Source organism: Vanacampus margaritifer, chromosome 3 (genome assembly GCF_051991255.1).
Source record: "Vanacampus margaritifer isolate UIUO_Vmar chromosome 3, RoL_Vmar_1.0, whole genome shotgun sequence".
NCBI lineage: Eukaryota > Metazoa > Chordata > Actinopteri > Syngnathiformes > Syngnathidae > Vanacampus > Vanacampus margaritifer.
Window position 1 is genome coordinate 11,316,839 of NC_135434.1, and position 21,175 is coordinate 11,338,013.

Sequence of the window (21,175 nt, forward strand, 5' to 3'; positions counted from 1 at the left end):
CACTTCATAACCTAAATTGGGTCAGGACCCACTTTAGCCTCTATTGCTACCCTATGCTAACACAGTTAAGTCATAATATCCATCCATCCATTTACTACCGCTTATCTGGGGTCGGCTTTAGGAGGGAAGCCCAGACTTCCCTGTCCCCAGCCACTTCAACCAGCTCTTCCGGCGGGATCCCAAGGCTTTCCCAGGCCAGCTGAGAGACATAGTCTCTTCAGCGCGTCCTGGGTCATCCCCGGGGCCTCCGGCCCGGTAGGACATGCCCGGAACACCTCTCCAAGGAGGCGTCCAGGAGGCATCCGAACCAGATGCCCGAGCCACCTCAACTGGGTAAGTCATAATAGTTGTATTAAAACACTTGTAGGCCAGAATAATACAATAATAGAATGAAAAACAGTAGCAAAAAAAGGACAAGTTCCTTACCTTTACTCTTGTGGTTGACTTACCTCATACACCAGTAAGTATTATTATTAGTATTAGTATTAGTAGTAGTATTAGTAGTAGTATTAGTAGTATTAGTAGTAGTGGTGGTGGCGGTAGTGGTGGCGGTAGCAGTAGTAGTATTAGTAGTAGTAGTGGTGGCGGTGGCGGTAGTGGTAGCGGTAGCAGTAGTAGTTGTTTTTGTATTTTGTTCCCAAAAATGCTGAATTTTTGTTTTTAATTTTAGTTTTTAAAATATTTTGAGTATTTGCCAAGTGCAAGATTAAACAAACAAAAAAAAAAGTAACGGGTTACCCGTCCCACCGGGTATCTGCCCTGTATGCCAAATAGCCAGTCCAGGACATGCACTATAGAAAACAGATGGCTAGCTAAAGGCTTGTCATAAATTTCTGACTGAAGTTTGAATATTACATGTAAAGGTAAGAGTACAATTGCAAAATATTCTATTCAGTAAAATAGCCTCATCTTGAACACAATCAAATATGTAATGAAATAATGTTATGTGCAGCCGCTGAGTGCTATCTGACGTGCCAGATCAGCAGACAGACGACGGGCCCATGAACGAACGTGTGTTCTTGGCCGCGAGCGTCAGATCTCCTCCTCCACGTTCTCGGCGTGCTTGAGAGATATGAGATTAGACAGCTGCAAGTCACACTCATTGTCCTTCGTTAACAAGTGTAATTTGTGCCTCATTCTGTCATCCGGCTCTTCCAAGAGCGCCCAAATTCATTCTGGCTCTCCACGGAGCTTGGAAGAATCATCACGCTGGCATCCGTAGTCGCGCCATCTGCGATGAGGAGAGCGGTGTGCAGACACACGTAAATAATCCAATATAAAGAGTAAAAGGCTTTTTCGGTTTATAACATACAATGCGTGTGCGTACGGTACATACCCCATCGTTCATGGTGCATCCCCACGGTTGCTGTCGGTGTGATCCCCATTGTCATCGAATCCCATAACCCCTCAACTAATTACAGCTGCAACAAATGAGATGATGCTATTCTCCGATGTCGTCCAAATGGGTGAGTTTGCACGCTATTGTTGACAGCTGATTGTAAAATAGATTGAAAATCGCGCCGTTGCTCGGAGGATACGGCGTACAGTACAACAACAGACGGACTGCCAAGTTCAAGCTGGGCTGACAGTTTTGCTAAATCAGCTGCTTTCCTTGTTACTTGCCTTTTAAGTATTCAATTGGCTCCTCTGATTCCCTTCTGCACGCTTGGTTGGCCTGCGTCATTCGGGGTACTTTATGTCGGCCGCTACAGTCTTGCCACGGGCCTCACAAGGTACAAGAGATGAGGAAGCGGCGAATTGCTGGGTCAAAAATAACCCAATTTTGGTCAAAAATAATGCTTACAATACTTGGGTCATTTAGACCCAACTTTCTAGGTTGTTTTGTATAAAACAAACCAATTTTATATACAAAACACCCCCCCCCCCCCCCAAAAAAAAATTCCTACAACACAACCCAAAGTTGGGTCAAATTGACCCATGCAGTGAGAAGGTCCTTTTTTATTTATTTTTTCAAACCAAAATTGGGTGTTATTTAACTCTTTTACTGCCAAAGACGTTAAATGACATTCTGCAAAAACCTACGGAGGAGCGCCAAAGACGTTAAAAAAAAAAAATTTTAAATAATTTTTTTGGTCAAAAAAATTGGACCAGATGACTTGGGTTAATTGTATCCAACTATGGATAGTTTTATACACTCACAAAAAAGTGTTTGCGGTGGGTTATGTAAACTTATGAGCACAACTGTAAGTAGCGGTGTTTAAAAAAAAAAAGTCTGTAGCTGTGCTCAATTTTTCCTCATTATTAAAGGATGCTGAACATTTTCAAGTGCTAATAAAGTTGAGCTAATATTTTACATATCCATGGTAACTTATGAGCACATCTGTATTTCATTGCTTTTTTTTTTCGTCACATAAGCCTACACATTTTTATTTGTGGTAAATCTCGATGAATGGTAGGCTTTGATGTCACACAAGAGAAATCAGGGCGATGTGTCATCATCCTCCAATCAGAGTTCAGAAAGTCCCATGGGTCACATTTGCACTACTTCAGTACTCGTTCTCCGCAGGAAAATATGATTTATGATCCCTTTATATGCTAGAATGAGCATAAATATTAGCACCGTGACCTTTGTGTCCTCCAAACTAGGCGAAAGCAATCACGGCTCAATTTAATGATGATTTAAATTGTCCCAAAGAGCTGCCGACCCATGGATGGTGTCACTTGAAGTCGTGTAAGTCGTAGGATGGAACCAGAGGGCTTTAATGAATTATGCAAATACGTCGGTGAGGCGGAGTGCTATTATTAACCTTCTTGCTTACTTCTTATTTTGGTAACGTTATTTAGATAAGAATGGCCAAATATTATGATGTGCAATTGTACAACAAAGAAAGTATAACACGACTATCTCAGTCCTTTGTTATGTGCTTATTCTGCTATTTGGAAGTGAAATGTGTTCTATTTCATTTATATGTTTGTGGTTTTGACAGCTTTTATCATGTCTTTCACAAAGAGGCTTAGATTAATCTCATGTATAGGAGTTAATTTTTTTGAATTGTACTACTGAAATCAATTTCCAAAATACATTCAAATGCTTGTATTCTAATTTAATGTGATGCATTTTTGGAATGAACTTGCCTAAGAGCGACTATTTAATATAAGCATAAAAATGCATTTGTTCCTGTTTACCCCCAATAGATACAGAAACATCCTCAGCCACAATATGAGCAAATGCGTGAATTGTTTAAAAAGTGTTACATTCATGAGGTCAAAAATCTAACCTTGTGCCTTAGCCCTTTTTCCTCCATATTCTCCATCCTTCTCATCTTCTTTCCAGTTTTGCGCCCCCCCAACTTTCCGAGCGTTTGAACACTTCAGTTGCCATTTAGGCCACAGAAATATGACATCTTGTGCTCTAATGATTTGCAGACTATAAGTGGAAATGCCCAGCATGAATCATGAAAATGCATTTTTCCATTTCCATTACGGAGGAGACGACATGCTCCCAGAGAGATTTACACCATCATTGCTTTCTCATCCTCTCTCTCTGTAGCATCCTCTCCTAGCTCCCCCCCCCCCCCACTAAAATGCACTTTTCTATTCAGCTCATTTACACTTTGAAAAGTGCTTGTGCGTCTGTCAAATTCAGCCACGTGTATGACAGAAAATGCAGAATGTCACCATGTTGCTACTTGAATTGGTCAGTTTACAAATCCATCCCTAAATCCTTATTTTAGCCCGCTGAGCAAATCAACGTCAGTGATTAAATTAAAGATTTTGTTTGTGTGTGTGTGGGGTTTCAATTTGTGCAGTTGCATGCTTGAATGTAGACACACGACGACAGCAATTATAGGCACTCTTGTTTGAAACATAAGACTCGATCATTGGAGCACAACACAAGGTTTATATACGTTTTTGCTCCTCTGAAAAATGGTGTGGGAATTTACATGCTAATAAGGATTATAAGCATGATAATTCTGCAGCTGGTTTGTTTGTACATGCACGTGTAAGTTTAAGCAATTTGAGTAGGTGAAAAAGTAAATTGTATTTTTTTTTATTTTTTATTTTTTTATTTTATTTTATTTTATTTATAATGTTGATGCGAACATACAAAAAACAACAGATAATACAATAGTTTATATTACACAAACAAGCAATTTAAGTAGGTGAAAAAGTTAATTTTTATTTTATTTTATTTTTTTTATTTTTTTTATTTAATTATAATGTTGATGCGAATATACAAAAAACAACAGATAATTCAATAGTTTATATTACACAAACAAGCAATTTAAGTAGGTGAAAAAGTTAATTTTTGTTTTATTTTATTTTTATTTTTTTTATATTTTTTTTAATTTAATTATAATGTTGATGCGAATATACAAAAAACAACAGATAATTCAATAGTTTATATTACACAAACAAGCAATTTAAGTAGGTGAAAAAGTTAATTTTTATTTTATTTTTTTATTTATTTTATTTTTTATTTTATTTTTTATTTTATTTTTTATTTTATTTAATTATAATGTTGATGCGAACATACAAAAAAACAACAGATAATTAAATAGTTTATATTACACAAACAAGTAATTTGAGTAGGTGAAAAAGTAATTTTTTATTTTATTTTTTTATTTGATTCATTTTTAATTTATTTTCATTTTATTTATAATGTTGATGCTAACATACAAAAAAAAAGATCATTCAATAGTTTATATTACACAAACAATAAACATTGAGTAATTGCTACTACTAATACATGTACTGTATCTGACACAAGGCATGTGTCTTTAGCGGCCATTTCAAAGAGCATCTCAGGTAAAGACATAAAAAAATAGGAAAGGCCTCTTTGGTCTGTGGCCAGGAAATGAGCAGGGTTCAAATGGAAGTGTTCAACAGATGGCCGAGACGATCCATAAACACATGATGGCGAGCCTGATTGGAACGGCGCACTGTGCTACGTGCGGCTAAAGTTTCAACCTTCTGCCGCACAGTGTAAATCATACAGCACACTGTAACACAAGCCAGATGTTTATTCACCATATAGCCTGTGTGTGCATGTGCGTTTGAGAGCTTGTGGGTACTGTAAATGAGGTTAAAGAGCATGTTCAAAATGCTAATATATATGCAATACGTTATGCACTCATGCTCAGTTATGATTGACACTGTCAGAGAAGTATTTATTTAACAGCGATGTATGTTTAATATTGTGTTTACAGTGGCAGACAGATGCATTTAATCACATTGTGAGAGATATGAATTTGATTTTGTGAACATGCTCCAAATCATCTTTCTCCATTGAAATATATGAATTCATCAGTTCCAGCCACCCAAAAATCACTAATAAAAAGTTTTTAATGTGTTTTTAATCAGAAAGGTAGCACTTTATAATATGTTTTCCCTCCACAATAGTTATTTAAATAGAATGTAACATTGTTGCTGACGTGCGCACCTTGGCCATCTCGGGCAGTATAATACAGACATATGTATACTGAACATGAAGATGACCTCAGCTTCAGCACGAGTAATATTAGTCGTTCTTTGCAGAGGATAAAGACTACATGCCTGTGACTGTTGTTACATTGTCTGTCAGTATACATTTCGTAGAATACATTTCACACTTTTTGGAAGATCTATTCACTGCTTTCCAAAATGCTGCTTGTTCTGAAGCGGGTTGAGTTGACTGCCACTGCACAGCATTTTTATCACAAATTTTTGCTCGCAAGTCAAAGCAAAAATTTGGCTATTAGCGTCTCTCAGAATATCTCAGAACCCACTTCAATTAGATCCCTCATATGTCAAGAAGGCACCACTGAATATTCATATTACATCTATAAAAGGTAAAGTTGCTTCCATGAAAATATACCCAAGAAAGTCATTTAAGCAAGCTAGGCTTGCATTTTAACTAGAAGCTACAATAGAAGCTAACCTGACATTCGATATTTTTATTCAGTGCTTACAATATTGTGAAACAGCTTAAATGGACACACTTGTCAGTTTCCAACATCCTTTGTTCAAAAAAGTTGGTCTATACCAAATCTGGCTGAAACATATTCCTATTAAGACAACAGGATTAGAGTCAAAATTAGTAAGTAAATAAAGTAACAGTGCTAAACATTGCTGTGTAGAACTAACCCTTCTGTCCAGTTATTTACATGACTTTTTTTTCTGAATATTTTCAAACTCCAAGTTTTTCAAATTCCAAGATAAGATACACATATATATATATATATACATATATACATATATACATATATATACATATATATATATATATATATATATATATATATATATATATATATATATAACAAGTGGTAATGTGTAAAATATGACACTATTTTTGTGGGTCCAGACAGAGTGCTAATTGAATCCACTTAAGACTGTTGTTAACATATTGAAGACATATGGTTCTAATCATAGATTCATCTGTTACTGTGTAAAGGAATTGTAATGTGTTCAAGTCTCAAAAATATGCAAAAGAAGAACAATGAGGAGTCTCTAACTAGTAAATTAAGAGGACTTTTGTCAGGCAATAGTTTTAAAAGTCAGAATAGTGAACCTCGCCCAGAGTACTTGGATGCATTAAGGCAGACACACATTGAGCACAAGAGCGCCGTCCTCGCTTTGACAAATGCGCCACTCTCTCCGCTCTAACAGGACTTTTATTGAACTCTAATGGGTGGAGACAGCTTCTGTATTGGCCACTATCACGGGCAGCGAGAGGACCAGATGAATATTGAAGGCGAGAGCCAAAGACGACGTCGCTGATAGAAGTTGTTTCAAAGCTGACAGGACAAAGCCACTGGAGGGAAAACAGACAACTGACAAGACTGCGGCCAGCTGAGCGCACCGGACGATTGCACACTGGACTACAACCTGAGCACTAATCGATCATAAGTTAGACTTGGCCAACTTCTTCTGGAGCACAGTTGCTAAGAGTCGCCCATTTAAATCCTTTTAATTACCAGATACTGATTAATGCTAGGTAGCAATGTGGAAAAAGTCGTTAGCGCTTTTGTCTCACGGACAGCAATTTAAAGCGGAGTTTGTTCTAGGGATTCCTCTCGTACCACAAGCCTTGCTCTTTTTCTTCTTCTTCTTTTAACAGAAACTTAATCGAAAACTCTGACGGTATGATAACCGTGTAGAAAAAAATATCGTAGTATCATGGTGACTTAAAAAAATTATATTTTTTTGGTAGATAAAGACAGCATTTTGTTTTCAATTTCATTCAATCTATTTTGTTTTTTAGATAAAATGTTGAATATTTGGCACATTAAGAAACATACCATAGTCAGTTTAAATAAGTAAAATAAATATATTAATATTCTTCATTTTAATTCTTTTTAACAAGTCACAGTGTCCTATCACTAGTGAGCTATTTTTACAAGAGATCCATGTGCTACTCATGTTGTCCTTGGGGCTAATACCCACCGGCACCACATTCCTATTATGTCACAATCTGGTTTGATTTTCGTCATCACTACGTCTCGCAAAGAGGCACACGTTTGATATGCTGATGCCTCACATGACGTCATACGTGATAACAGTTGTAATTCTGAGCAGATGGTCTTAAACCCTAAATTTTTTGGTTGAACTCCGATCTACCTTGGTGTTCGACTTTTGACCCCAATTGACCTGAGGCATCTTGTGTTAGACACATTTCCAAATTAATAGGGTTTTAACTACTAGAAAAATAATTCATTTGAGGAATGTAAATTCCGGTAAAAATCCCTGAGCCCCAAGGTCAATGTTGAGTCCTGTTCCTTTGGATTTGAAGGGAACAATTAATATTTAGTAACTTACTTGTTAAAAATGTGTCCGTGTAAATCATTGATGGACGCTAGATCCATAAGGGGCGTATGAATGTTGTATCAATCCTCATAATTAGACTGAAAGTGGAACCCTTAAGGCTAAAAGAAATGTTTTACATTTAAAGTACTTCACTTATGTGCCTCCATGAAGGATCGGTTTTGTGCATGAGAGAATTTATCCAATGATTTTACACATTTTCTCTCCGCATGGGAGCTGTGCCGATTGCTGTCCTTCTGTGTATTTGCCAACAGGTACGCTCTCTTCATTCCGGTACTCTTATCTTGTTCCTGCCTTCTATCTTGTTCCCAGTAGCCACTTTATACGCATGCACCATCCAGGCAATCTGCTTGGCTGACACTTAACAGAATGTCCGTCGTTGACCCCTGACCTGTCAAAAAGCATCACAGCCGTTTGAGATGTCACATGAATTAGCACCTGTCAATGATCCCGCTGGCGTGGATTATGAGAATCTCTTTTCAACGCCATCTGGTAAAGAGAATGATGATGACTTCACAACCCCCTGCTGCTTTTTTTTGACTCCCCATAGCACCTGTCAATCACCAGAGGTGGACATTGCGTCAGTAGTCATGGACACCTGTTTTGCTGAAAAATGGCGTATGATGGGAAACTTGAGAAAACTGACCGACTATGGAAGTGGGTTTTTGCCCGTCACTGACGGACTCCCGTCTGACTGACGACTTCTACAATTGACCAATTTTTGTTTTATTTTTATTTTTTTTATGTGGTGCATTAAAAAAATCAATAGAGGGGGGGGGGGGCGGCGGGGACACGGACAGGGGACCGCAACACTGTTCTATACTGCGGTCTGCCCCAACCGATGGCAACCCCGCCCCCCCCACACACACACACACACAGTTGTGTGGTATTAAAATTGGAGGGGAGTTGTAGGGCGAAGACGGTCTTTCCAACCAAAAGTGTGTTATGTGCCCTATATGTCTATAAAAGTGTATTAAGCAAAACTAGTGCAGTGAGTTAAGAGGAGCAACCAGCGCCCCCCCGTTGGCGTTTGTTATATAACAGACAATATATAACATGGAGATTGTCTTAAAATAGCAAAGACGAACTGTAAGTTAGAGATGACGGAAGCACAGTTAAAATGATGGTTATGGAGTGTGTTAGATATTATAACATTTTTAATACTTCATTTTATTTTATTAACCATTATTAACATTCCAATTCTTTATATTAACCTTGTCGAAATGTTTTGTGTCCTTAGTAGAGCAGAAGGTGTTGATCTCGGTATAATTTGACCTTAAGCTGGGACATACTATTTAGTCTAAAAAAGTTCCTTCTCAGCGTTTTGTGCGAAAACACATTTAGCCCTTGAACTAGAATTTGTCTCAAAAACACCCAACTGACCTTGTTTACGCCATCTGCTCACGGAAAAGTACCAGAGAGTATGTTTTGTCTACAAATGAAAGAGAGGAGGTCTTTTTAACTATAAGAAACCGTTGTGCACGCGGAAGAGCTACATTTGACACTCTGAATCCCACGATGTTTAAGTGATGATTAGAGGCAGTTATTTGTCCAGAGATTCTCTGTTTTTTATTAAATCATTTTTGCAAAGGTGTATTTGTCTTACATTAGATCTATCTTCATTTTTGGAACACGCAAAGAGGACAAAATTCGAGATTCCTCTTCAAGTGACGTACGGTCAAATTTACTGATGCGCCCACCTCTGTCAATCACATCTCATATCATCTCTACTTTGATGTGATGCAAAGTGCAAGCGACACACCGGGGCCTCCGAGGGACAAATAAGTTTGGTGCGGTGCTGAATTAATCAATGTTGACAAGAGCAGAACTCCCCGAGCTGTTTTCCCGTGACGACGCATCGTTGGCCTCACCTCCTAATTGCTCTTGCGTGAGTGTCATTAACTAAAAACAAAACATTAATTTTTCTCTCTAGGAAAAAATGAATAAAAAATAAGAAGCGGTATAGTGTGATTCCAGCCATGATTGTTCAGTTGATTGTTCATTTTACTGCAAATGTTATGGGTATGTGTATTTTGAGAAGACGATGGGAGTCACAATGGGACTTATTATCTGAAATAAATAACGGTGGCAGAATTTTGCTTTATCTGATATTCAACAGATACTTTCAGGAGCAACTATTATTGGTTTAGTTTTAGAGTGAAGGCTCGGATGTTAGTGAGCAAAAAGTAACCCTAACCTTCGTACACAACAAACGACAACCCGACTTGATGGGATTTGAATGTAAAATTGGACTCGGGTGGTGAACTTTTGCAGACAACAATATATTGTTTTGCCCATCCTCCATTTGTGCCACCCAGGCTTAACCTCGGCTCTCCTCTGTCGGTTCTCATTAAAATACAAAAGGTTTCTTGTTTAAATGTCAAATGATATTCCCCATGCATTTGAGAAAGAGCGAAGGTAAATTGTGTATTGGAAAGAAACACGTACACATTGAAATCACTGCCCAATGGGACGTCTGGATCAGATCTGGATAAAATTTAATTTGACATTCCGACACTGGTCGCAATAGCAAATTATAAAATGGGATTTTAAACTCAATCATTGATAGTTTTCATGAAGTCATGAGTGTGGATTCTGAGGAAAATATGATGGGAATAACCTCCAAACGTGTTGCGTCACTTTCCAATTGTTCTAATTTGAAAGCAAGTTTTCTCGTATTAAAAGATAGCATAGCTGCAGCTGTCGGATATTTTGATAATCTTATTGAAATCTATTAAGTAATTGGGTATTCAGATGAAAAATAAAGACATATGCTTGGTTTAAGAACAAGAAAACAAATAATAAAACACTTTCCCACTTAATAATGATTACGATCAACTGGTTACCATTTTAAGATTTTTTTTTACTTTAAACTATGTTAAAAGCATTACACTATATTTCTCTCTAGAAACATTAGAGAAATTTTAAACAAATCTCTCGCCTTATATAGAAAATATTGTGACAGGGTTCTCAATGTAATTTGTTTCGCTCAGCGCCACAACGGAGGAAGAGGGATTTCCGCTTCAGTAGCTGGTGCTAACTTTATTGTAGCATTGCTAGCTTGCGTCACACTTCGACATCAACTAACAAACTCACCAGATAAGCCAACCTACACGCTTCTTCCTCCAAGCAATCTCCTTTTTTTCCCGGACCCGGTACACATCGCTCGCCGCGTGGTACCGCTCCGGGTGCCTGCAAACCGCGATGATCAAGCTAGCCTCCATTGCTATGCTACACGTTCCGCACACAACAGCTTCCTGTGTTTTGTCTGTGACGTATTTGGTGATGTGGACTATCTCGACACCGATTGGCTGCCGGGATGGCGTCAAAAGTTCAATTCAGCCAACGCCAACGAAATGGGCGAAGTAGCGAAATGCTCGACGGGAACGCGCCACCCAGCACGCAATCTTGAAATCTGCAGGCATCTTATATGACATTTCACCCTTTGTACAGCCACCACTTTTACTGAACATTCACCCTAACCACTACACTGAACAACGTTTGATAATGGAAGTTCCACTGTATTTAAATAAATTTAAAAAAAATAAGTTCCACTGTAAAAGTCAAAAGTTTAAAAACTGTCGAAAAACAAAACAAAACAAAACTAATGGACAATCCTACACCGATAAAAACACAACCTCTTTTGCGGACATAAATAAAAAGAATGTCCCGCAGCCATGTTTGCTTTTAAGAAAGGACAAAAGTCAAAGAAACACTTACTGCATTTTTGTAATTCGACTGAGTATCTTTTGATTCGTTTCTACGTGGGCGTCTACCGAGAGGCCGCCTGACTTCATGCGGTTTGCATTAGACGCCACATGTTTGGAGAAAACGCAGTGAATCTCAAAATGAAAGGTAATATCCGCTGACCTTTTCGACGGGACCTATCTACATTATTCAAGCGAGACGCACCCACCACATTTGATGCGGAATCGGCTAAACGACGCGCAGAGTCATCTTTTATTCATGTGGTTGCTCCCTAAGCCGCCGCTACCAAAGACAAATGTTGCGAGGTGTTTGTGGGTGACACTGATATGAAAGTGCACTTTGAAATACTAGTCATAATGCTGCTAACAATAATAGCAGAAATTGCATTTAAAAGTTCTATCAGCAGTGAATGGTTTTGGAGGTTTTACAGGATTGCACTGATAAATGTGGGCTGTAGTATTTATTAAAGAGTTGCTGAATGAAAAAGAGCATATACGCATTACTTGCGCAACAAGTGAATTTAGGACGGATGTAAAGCAAGTAGAACTAACACAGTAAAAAAAAAAAAGAGAGATGTAAAAGTAGTGGTAAAGGAGGTGAAAAGAGATTAAATGGTATATACTTTGAATTGTATAACTATTTTTTTATGAATAGGTTATAGTTATGTGAAAAGTTGATAGTATAATGTATATTTATTATTATTATTATTAACTAGTGCACTGGGAAAGTTAATAGTGTATTATGGATAAACTACAAATGTATAAAAAAAAGTACATTGCATATTGGTTTATGGTACAGTATAATTCATGTTATATATATACTGTAGTATATGAATATTCCTAAATATTGCTAATTAAATAGAAATTAGGGGTTAAGAAGTATGTACTTCTTACTAATAATTTTTCAACTTAGAATAAGTTATGTGTATGTGGGTAATTAATTAAATTAATTAATCTTACTTTATTTATTCATTATTATATCATTAGTTTTTTTTTTAAAGACTAGCACTAGTAAGAATCTATTTGCCATTATGCTTTTATGCTCAAAATTAACATGGAGAAAAGTGAAGCGTCAACAATTCTTAATGTAAGCTAATGTAAGTTGGGAAAATGGGGGGATGAGGGGGGGATGATATCAGGGAAACCCCTCCCAGAAAAACACAAAAATATTATCAAAAAATATATAAAAACTAAATCTGACAATATACAAATCTGTGGGTGCCAAATTGCGAGTATGTAGAGGTCAACTGTAGTTTTAAGTTGCAATACCACCATTCAACACTAGATGGCAGACAAGACCCATATATATTGTCGTTGCTATGTGAAAAACACGTACAATATACGTCCCCCCCCGCCCCCATTATTTTATTTTTACGTTCTTGGGATGGCTGCATTCAGTTTCATCCCCAAAACATAAAAATAAAAAAAATTGGACATAAGTGTTTTTCACATAGCAGGGACGATATACTGTGTGTATATTTTCATTATTGTGTATATATTCATGTTGTGTACTACAACATGAATAGGCCAAATAATTTTTTGCAAATTTGAAATAATATGCAGGACATAACAGTACCTCAATAATATTACAAATTTGACTGAGTTGATTTTTGTAAAAATAAATAAATAAATAAATAAATAAAGAAGAAGAAGAAAAAAAAAAGAGTTATTGTATTTATTGTTGGTTTCTTCAGCAGTTTTGTGACGTCCTTGAATGGTATTTTTTACGAACGGCAGCCCTTTGTGCTTCAAACCCTTTGTTGTCGGGTCAGTGTAGTGAGATTTTTTAAAATAAAAAATCAAACATATTAAGTGCATGTATTTTGCCCATATGCACGTATTGCGTCCATAATAAAGTGGGATTTTTGTCATACATCTGATTAGCCCTCCAGTACCACTGATTAAAAAAAACACTGATTAAAAAAACTACCATGTAAATTGTCCAATATTAATAGCTTTGCATCCAGGGGAAGAACGCAAATTTGGATCATGATTAAAAAAAAAAAACAAGTGAGTTGACCCGATTTATTTATGATATGAACGTTTATTGTCGTACGATGAAACCGCCGTGCCCTCCCCCGCATCATGACAACGGTCTAATGATTTTCATCTCACTTCTTATTTTCTGTGTAACATTAAGTCTCCCAGGGTTTGGCCCGAGTAACCCTAACCCGTATGCCTCCTGTCAGTTACCAGCTATGACGCATCCATCATCCGGCTGCTAATTACTCCATACAGCTTCCTCACTCTGTTTTTTTTAAAGATGGCCAAAAAAGTGAGATATCAATAGAGTGCAAGACGAGGGGGAGTTTGAGAAAAGGGACCAAAAAAACTGTTTGCGCGGAGCGTCTGTCTTACACGAAAAGCAGCATGCTGCGACCATATGCTGGTCCAGGTGGACTTGGTATCCAAGCAACTGTATCAAAGCAGCTGGGGGGCGTCGGCAATTGAATCCGGAGGACTTCACAAACTAGGAACAATGCAGCAGGTAAGATCACCTGCTCGGGCTCTTCCTCCAGCACCTCCACAGGGAGCTCATTGCGACCAGGACTCGGCTCGGAAAGGCCGGCGTCAAGTCTTCCGAGACTTCGGGAACATTTGTCAGCAAATTCAACACTGACCGAGTATAACCGAGAGAAAGGGGACATTGCAAAAAAGTTGAGATTTCATTGCTGTAACTAACTAACTGCATTGTTTAAGCTCGAGATCCACATAAAAGATATGAAAGACAAAATATCACAATACCAAGACATATTGCATAATGTAAACAATGAAAATGAAAACATATAAAAAGAAAAAAAGAGAGCAATGATGATGACATGTCAAATCGGTAAAATTACCGAATGAACTATACTGAGAGCTCTCCAGAAAATAAAAAAAAACAAAAGCTACTACAAAGTGAAACTATTCAATAAAAGCCCACCAAAATCCCAAACAAATATTAAAGTTTCCATTTCACTTTTTCAAATTTTAATACTGATAACATGCCATTATTTGTCTACTGCTTCTCGGACTTCTATAATCTTCTTACATTTTCTTATTGGATCAACAAGTGTTTATTGTTTACTCGAAAATTAAATTGATTCGTTCCTAAGTCAAGGTAATGACCTCTGCGGCGCAGCAGGAATTTATTATTACATTAGTTGGCTTCTTTATTCAATCAGATGATGCAGCACTCTCGCACTGACATGGAGCTGGCTGGCCGAGGAAAAGGGATGTTTAGTAAAAAGTTGGAAGGAATAAATGAGCCTAATTGTGCTGATGAGGAATTGCAAAATAGCCAACGAGCTCCTTTTAAGATGCAAATGCCTAATTTGTCTGCCAGTACAAAATGTTGCATCCTGTCTGGAGTATGTTCAGCAAAACACCACCAGCAACCCTCATAAAATACTTTATATAATAATCATATTAGCGGGTGCTAATTTTCTCTAATTGCAACCACCTGATTCTGTGGCGAGCGGCTCGCTTATTAAGGGGACTAAACTGGAGAATGACGGATGGACATGGAACGTTTTCAGGCTTTCTGGAAAAAAGCCCAGACTGCAGCAGGCCAATGTTCTGAGCATCTCAACTTTCTTACACCGGGGGGCCCAAACAGGATCCATTCTGCCCTTGCTGCTCCATATGTCTGCAAATTGCATTTCAACCACTTCCACAGATTGAGTAAATTTGGTGGAAAAGTTGGAATTAATCATTGGACCTGTTTCACTGCTGCACGGAAGCATTGTCTCCCGAGTGAAGTTTTGTTTTTATGACATTATATATGCCTCTGTAACCCTAGTTTTGGTTGTACTTTGCTTGTACTAAGTCAGTACAGACTTTGTCACCAAATAAAGCAGGGATGTCCAAACTTGAAGCTCACATACAGGAAAATGGAAGACCAAGGCCGCTTGTTTGTGAAACATGATAATATTGATTATTAAGGGTGTGAATTGCCTAGTACCTGGCGATTCATAGGTCACGATTCGATTTGATACCGATTAATCCCGATGCAAATCTATAAATTGATTATTGCGATTTATTTTTTTGACTCAAATTTAGGAAATACTAATCAGTAAACTTATTTATTTATCTGAAAATTCAGGTTGCAGTCTGTTTCATGTCTGAACAGCACTGAAATCAAATATTAAGGCTTAATGTTCCATTAATATAACAATATACTGAAGTTCAAAATATGCAAAGCAGTTAAATGTATTGAAAATAGGAGGTGGTGTTAACAGTGACAGAGAAAGTTATTAGTTTTAGTGTGCTACCTTATAGCATTCAAGCTATACTAACTTTTAATTTTATTTTATTTATTTTTTTAAATGCATGTTATCTTGTAACATTTAAGTATTTTCAATTTCATTTTTGGGGATAAAGAAAAAAAAGAATTTTAATTAATGAAAATTGTAATTAAATTAATTCAATTATTAAGAAAAAAACACTCCCTCTCCATTTTGGTAACCTTAATAAATGTGATTTTTTTTTCTTCTTCTTCTTCTAAATCCTCAGTTACTAGTGCCAAGCAAAAAGGTAGCCACAAGACACACTGGAGGACAAAATTCACTTCTTTTTTTTTTTTTAATGGAACTTATTTTAGAAGCAAATGTGGATGGCACACTGTGTTGGGATAATGGGATACATGTGGAGATTTAATTTATCTGCACTTCAGCCTGCAGCACCACATTAGCCTGAGTAACTTTGCAGACTGCTAAAGCTCAAACCCTTGACAGTGGGGGTGGGGAAAATCCTCCATAATAAATCTCTTGCAAAAAAAAAAAATAGCATGAGTATTCAGAGTTAAATCGCTCATGTAAGATTCGTACTCTACATGAAGTTGTTGTTGTTTTTTAGGGTAGTGTTCATCCCAATGATAGATCTTTAATCAGCGCAGCTTCTTTACGTCTGACTGGAATTGAACCCCGGACTTGAGTTGTGCCTATGCACGAGGGATATATGAATCACGTTGGTAAGACAAAGGCCGCCATCTTTAGCTCCAAAGGCCTCGGAGGGGAACACTTCCTGGGAGAAGAAGAGGAGAGGAAGTGAGGCGGGCAGCAGACAGACATTACGAGAGCGTACGGCAACACGCTGACCTCAAGCTACGCATGCTTGAACCTTGCGGTCAACTTGGGAAATGAGGTTGCCATTCCCCCTATATTTTGCCTGCAACGCAAACCGCTGCTTATGTGGTGGTGCTTGATTCCACTTCAAAGAGATCAGCCAATTAGGCGCAGTCTTCCATTTTTGGCTGTTAAACATCACTAATACAAATGTGAAACAGGAACACATTTTTAAATCAACTCCATACAATTTGGGGGGGGGGGGGGGGGATAATAAGGTTAATGCAGAAGCACATGCCTTGCTATTAAGACATAAAGGTTAAGAAATGATTATATCTTTGTATTGGGTCTGGACACAAAGGGTGCAATTTTAAAGGTAATTTAGGTCAATGGGACCAAAATAACTCGCTTCAATCTTGAGGACACCCAAGAACTTTCAACTCCTGGAGACCCTGATGGGTGTATTTGAGCTCATGACAGGGTAACCCAATATGTGCGTGTGTGTGTGTGTGTGTGTGTGTGTGTGTGTGTGTGTGTGTGTGTGTGTAGACATGGATGCATAAAGAGGTAGCTGCGCTGGGTTCAACTGAAAGTACTGAAGTAAAGAAGTCACTGTTATGTTAAGACAAAGTCTATTGTCTAAATCAGTGGTTCCCAATTTTTATTTTACACTAAGTCCCCATCATTACTATGAATGTTTAATATTATTGTGAGCCAGTGCGGTTTTAACATTAATACTGTGCTAAAGGAAAATAAAAACTCAATAATGATGAAATAAATCGTAATCACACAAATGTTAACTGTTACAAAACTTAACTGAACTTAAAGTCAACCACAACTGAACTGTATTTTACACATTACCATAATATACTGAATTTAAAAAAAGCCACTTCGACATTATGTGACACAGTAAGTTCAGTGATTCTTTCACATACCACTAGAGGGAGCCCCTGTACCACAAATGATACTTACGCCACACTTTGCAAACCACTGGTCTAAAGCATACTCACACGCAGAATTATAATTATATTCATTTATCTAGTATATCCTTACTACAATATACTTAAAATGAACTTTTAAATGAATCCGATTTCAGCGCAGATTATGTTAAAAATCCAAGTTTACTGTATATAGAAAGTATACAAATATAAATGTACTTGTGGTATAAGATGAGGCAATAGCAATAGATGCTATAACTGAAATATGTACATACAGTACAGGCCCAAATTTTGGACACACCTTCTCATGCAATGCATTTTCTTTATTTTCACGACTATTTACATTGTAGATTCTCACCGAAAGCATCAAAACTTTGAATGAACACATGTGGAGTTATGTACTTAAAAAAACGGCAAAACGGCAAAATGATAGAAAACATGCTTTGTATTCTAGTTTCTTCAAATTAGTCACTCTTTGCTCTCGTGATTTTTTTTTTGCACACTGTTGACATTCCCTCGAAGTCACCTGAAATGGTTTTCCAACACTATTGAAGGAGTTCCCACAGGTGGGAATTCCAAGAGTGTACAAAGCAGTAATCAGCGCAAAGAGTGGCCATTTTGAAAAATCTAAAACATGCTTTCAGTTATTTCACCTTTTTTTTTTTTTTTAAGTACATAACTCTACATGTGTTCATTCTTTGTTTTGATGCCTTTAGTGAGAATCTACAATATAAATAAGCAAACACATTGAATGAGATGTGTGTCTGTGTCCAAACTTTTGGCCTGTATTGAACACACCTGATAACTATAGAGCGTGTGGCATCTATTGAGAAAAGAAAAAGAAAAAAAAACACTGAAGAGCACATAGTGTGTGTCAACTTGCAGAAAGTTTGCAACCATGCAGATGACTAATATCGGTTTTGGCTCTCGGCGTTTGACATCCTTATGAGTAATGCTTCCCTTCAAGGACAAGGATTGTTTTATAGAGCTACAGTAGTGAATATTTTCACATTTTTCTTCAACTGTACAGTGAGCGGAGCCCCGTGAACAAGTGGAAAGTTCCACAATTCCGCCGTCTGGCAAACAGAGCCATAAAGCTAACGAGATGATGGGTTTGTCCCGTTCAGAACATTCCCTGCCACCGCGAGCATGAAAGCGTACTTAGGATATCAAAACTGAAATTAGAGGCGCCGCTCTCAGAATGCCGGCTTGACTAATACAGAAACAGCATGTACGCCACATGACGTATGTATTCATTTAGGGTTAGAGTGCAGGATGAAATTACAATGTGAACACAGCAGGCTGGCTCTTATTACTGACGGAAATGAGAAGGAATGATTCATTATGTGAGTAATTGTGAGAGATGAAAAAGGATCGCAAATGACATCTTTTATAAAGGCAATCATTTAGATTTAGTTATGACAGTCGTGTACATTGAGTGTGATCAAGTCAAATTGGATCCCAGCATGTTGCACTGTCTAATTTCTCTACCAGTGTGAGCTCTTTGATATTGTCCCAGATTACATGTTGGCATCAGGGGTTCGACGACTGCGCAACAGTAGCGATACTAGTGGGAATTGATTCTTCAATGCAATTTGAGTTGTATTCAAATAAGGACATGGAATGATAGTAAAAATAAATGAATCAATACAACCTTTTTAATTGTATTCCATGTTTTTCCACACAAAAAAATCCCCATTCATTCCTAATGACACATTCAACATCACAGATTTGAAATTCTTCATGTACAACTCATTCAATTTACCTTGGGGGCAATTTTCAACATTTCAAAAATTCCAATTCGCCACACATTTCTTCATATTCTACATTTTCTACCAAATCAAACTTCCCGCTGGCATAATCAGCAAAACTGCGTCACATCATTCCCATTCTAAATTTGACATGCACACACGCACGTACACATACTCACCCACATACATAATAAAAAAAATTCTAAAAAAGAGAGAGAGCAATGATGATGACATGGCAAATCGGTAAAATTACCGAATGAACAATACTGAGCTCTCCATAAAAAATAAATAAATAAATAAATAAATAAATTTCACATGTTGAGCACATTTAATTCACCTTTGAGACAACTTTCAACCTATAATTATAGCAAATATACAATTAATGATGCCAATTTAATGCAATACTGCGATGAAATTTAGAGCTTTGTGAAAACAAAGCCTGCATCTACTCATTACTCCTTAGAAAGTGCAACTTAAAACTATGTACATATTCTATCAATTATATTCTAAATGGTCGGAACACATTTTAACACACATTCAATGATGACTGAGAAACGACTGATTTACGTATTTGGTACTAAATCTGTCCAGGACATGTTCGTGGTGTATTTTCAGAAAACATTAAAAAAAACATTATTTGAACACACATGGTTTTCATTGGTCTGTGACTACTGACTACATGTTGTTTTTTGAATGATGTGGCATTCAAATATTTCAGTGGGTGGGCCCCAGCGTCCCCCGTCTCAAACCACTCCCACTGTTCCTCCGTGCCCCCACAGAGGACAATGCTGTGCTGACATGTTCACCGGGCCAGAAAGTAACTGACAGTCAATGCCAAGTATTCAGTTTCCTGCATACGAGTTTCTCCTCATCTTCATTTGGTCACTACACCCTTTACTTGTCCTCTGTCCACCCTCCTCCTCTTGTCTGGAGGAAAAGGGCTCTTGTAACCTCACAGAGAGACACTGATCCCCGAGCACAGCATCTGCTGACAAGCCAGTCTCCCATTCAAGTCTTGGCTTCCAGCATGGGCTGCCGAGAAACCCAATCCAGCTTGGCAGGGTCTCAACAATCGCTTCCTGCCCCGTCCGGGGCCCACACAGCTAAGTACTCTTAATTAAAGAGGTTAACTTGTCTAAGATGTGACCAGTAGGAAAAAAGGATGAAAAAAAAGAGCAGAACAATCACATCGCTGTTTCCTCCGCTCCAACAAAAGAGGTTTCCCCCTCTGACAAGGTAGGACATGAGTCCTGATACCTAAACAAATACATTAAAGGAGAATTGAGTAAGGGATCCTCTTTAAATGTCTCTTAATAAGCTCGAACCTCCACTACACTCTCACACACAGTCACATTTGGCCCAGATGGAAGGGGGGGGTGAGTAGGGAGTTCATGATGTACACTTGGACAGCTTTTCACTCTCCCTGGTGCGCTCAAAGCGCAGGGAAGCTGTAACAAGAGAAGAGCAATTTAAGTCTTCTTCTTTTTTAGTTGCTTGTCTGCATACATATTAATGAAGAGTTAGGTCATTGCCAGAGACATCTGTACTGGCCTGTGGGGCTGCCCGCTAAATGCCACAGAAATTATACATGTAAATTTATACGCAGAGATACTGTATAAGATATTAGTTTGTTGTTTTTTTAGATTTCAGGGATGTTTGAGTCTTCATCCCCAGCAGAATTGGATCCTCTTCGCAGACCCGCTAGACCGCAAATGACAGATCGTCTACTGCCGACCTGTTGAGTCTTCACAGTAAAGAGTTCAACTAATTAAGCAGTTCAAATCGACACCGGCAATCCTGTTTTTATTGACAGTGTGAATTTGTCAAGCTTTTTTCCATTGCAGGGTGTCAACTTCAAGATAGAACTGCAGGAAGCGGCAAAAACGTCTTGCTATTGAAGGAATCAGTCAGAAGGAGAGTCTCTTGTATTTACTTCTCCGTGTGTGGCTTCCGGTCATGGTAAGGAC

The 21,175-nt window shown here is 37.9% G+C and overlaps 1 long non-coding RNA gene across 2 annotated transcripts in view; it reads right to left on the reverse strand.

Annotated features, from left to right (window-relative positions):
* Window positions 1-1,237: 1,237 nt before the first annotated feature.
* LOC144049169 (uncharacterized) overlaps window positions 1,238-21,175 on the reverse strand; it is an 88,120-nt gene continuing 68,182 nt past the window's right edge. The window contains exon 5 of one of the 2 annotated variants that reach the window (XR_013293505.1): window positions 1,238-1,421. This is a non-coding gene — a long non-coding RNA (uncharacterized LOC144049169). Of the gene's footprint in view, window positions 1,422-16,116; window positions 16,479-21,175 lie in introns of those variants that run through there. The other variant, XR_013293501.1, reaches the window with a different exon arrangement.